The sequence below is a fragment of the Hipposideros armiger genome, unplaced genomic scaffold (genome assembly GCF_001890085.2).
Source record: "Hipposideros armiger isolate ML-2016 unplaced genomic scaffold, ASM189008v1 scaffold_72, whole genome shotgun sequence".
Taxonomy (NCBI): domain Eukaryota; kingdom Metazoa; phylum Chordata; class Mammalia; order Chiroptera; family Hipposideridae; genus Hipposideros; species Hipposideros armiger.
Genome location: NW_017731422.1, coordinates 68,306 through 70,381, shown reverse-complemented (window position 1 = coordinate 70,381; position 2,076 = coordinate 68,306). Strand labels below are relative to the sequence as shown.

At 44.9% G+C, this 2,076-nt stretch overlaps 1 protein-coding gene across 4 annotated transcripts in view; it reads right to left on the bottom strand.

Moving 5' to 3' along the window:
* RCAN2 (regulator of calcineurin 2) overlaps nucleotides 1-2,076 on the bottom strand; it is a 279,300-nt gene that overhangs the window by 228,534 nt on the left and 48,690 nt on the right. The window contains exon 1 of one of the 4 annotated variants that reach the window (XM_019642761.1): nucleotides 1,932-2,029. The exons of the other annotated variants lie outside the window; for them this stretch is intronic. The gene's annotated coding sequence lies outside the window, so the exon portion shown is untranslated. Of the gene's footprint in view, nucleotides 1-1,931; nucleotides 2,030-2,076 lie in introns of those variants that run through there. 4 annotated transcript variants of the gene reach the window in all.

Genomic DNA, 2,076 nt, shown 5'->3' with positions numbered 1-2,076 from the left:
CTCTCTCTCTCTCTCTCTCTCTCTCTCTCTCTCTCTCTCTCTCTCTCTCTCTCTCTCTCTCTGTCGCTATTTTCTCTCATTTCTCCCTCCCTCTCTCTCTCTCTCTTCTCCCCCTCCCCCCAAAAAAAGATGTCACATAGTTTTGCTCACCTTTGATTATTACCTTCTCAATCGAGTGACTTCCTGCATCCTAGGTTTTCATTGTCTGTTGCTATGTTAAAGCCAGAAGGTTGCACGTTTTCACACCCTCCCTTCCTTATCATTTATTGCTAGTAGCAATTCTCCAGTTCACTCTTGATGTGAAAGTAAGCCCTGACTGGTTCAGGTCACTTTTAAAATCCTACCCTTCTTTTTATATGCTTTGGTTGAAGCTGTTCTCTCTCTCTCTCTCTCTCTCTCTCTCTCTCTCTCTCTCTCTCTCTCTCCACCTTTCTCATTACACCTCCCTCTCCTTCTGTCTTTTAAGCTTACAATCACACCATCTGTAAGGTTACTAAAGCAGCAAATACTGACTGGACTTCCACATTGCAAACTAGAGCCTCTCTCCTCCTCTCTAGATGGAGCTGCCTGCCCTCAGCCTGTTAACCAAGGGCCCCAAATGAGAAGCTGACACAGGCTGGGCATTGTCAGAAAGTCACAATTCAGGAGGATTCATAATTAGTCCCCCACTTCTGGTGTCACATGTTGTTTACAAGAAAGAGCTGACCCAGATTCTAGCTTAGGAAAAAATAAAAAACAAAACCCTGAAACCTTTATTACAGTCCTTTCTGGCCTGCCACATTTGGGACCCGTTATCCTGAGAGAACAATAATCCTCATCTCTCAGTCTTCAGCAACTAATCAGGGGCCAAGCTCATGCGAGTAGAACCCGTGTTGGTAATAAGGTTTCTGGGGAAGGCCTCCTGAGCCAAAGGAGGAAATAAGTAGGAGCAGCCAAGTGAGTTTAATCGCTTATACGTATACCTTTAAGAACTGGTGGCCACCTTTCCACTACATTGAAAGGCCTCTATGCTGACATGCCAAAGACCATGCTTGACATGGGAAGGAGATGTGTATCATCCTTCTGCTTGTCCAAAAGAGCAGATGGGAACACTTTTCATTTTAATGAACTGACACCATGATAATCAAGATGGCAGCTTCACCACTGCCGCCTGCAGACTCCTGACAAGCCCAACTAGTACAGGACTGTATGAGGGGCCTGCCCAAGGTTCCTTCATGACATCATAAGCTCTTTACATCCGAGGAGGAAATGAGGGCCTCTTCACCTCCCTGCTTTTCTAGCCAATCCCAGTGCCATTCCACATGTTTAACTGACCAAACAGCCAATGAAATTGAAGCTTCTTATCAGCTTCGCCACCCTGAAGCTGCCTTTGGGGGATACTGATTTTAAGCTGTTTATTAGGGAACAAGACTCAGAAAGAAATTTTGACCCTCCCCGCTTTCCTCCCCAAGAGATTCGGACAGAAAAATCTGCTTCAGGAAGGAAATCTTAGAATGCTGCCTTAGCCTAATCTGTAGTAAGGATGGTAAATAAGAGGACATCAGGCAAGAGCCTGTTAGCTGGATACTCGCTGTGTCCCATTGTTTCTGAGCTGCCCAGCAAGAATTTTCCTGCCATGCACGTTCCACTCTTCCTCAACTATCTGTGAGTCACCCATTCTCACTTCTGAAATCTAATACCCTACTCCAGCCTTTCTTGTTTGTCCACAAATGTCATATACACGCGTATACCCAATGTTGCCTCACTGTCTTTGGAATTCTCATGCATATGTGAATTCCCCATGTACATGCACTAAATTTAATTTACTCCTGTTAATCTGTCTCTGTTAATCTGATTATTAGACCAGCTAGAACTCAGAAGGTGGGAGGAAAAGCATTATAATTTTTTTTTTTAGCCTGCACTTTATTAAGATGTCAAAGATTAGTGCTCACCACTAGACTCCTAAAGCCAAATTCAGCACCAGGAATGGGGCAGTATGAAAGATGAAGAGGGCCGGCTGAGTGGCTCAGTTGGTTAAGAGCTCGCTCAAGAGTTTGAGCTCTGAGCAACAGTGGTTCGAGTCAGCCCGAGCTGAGC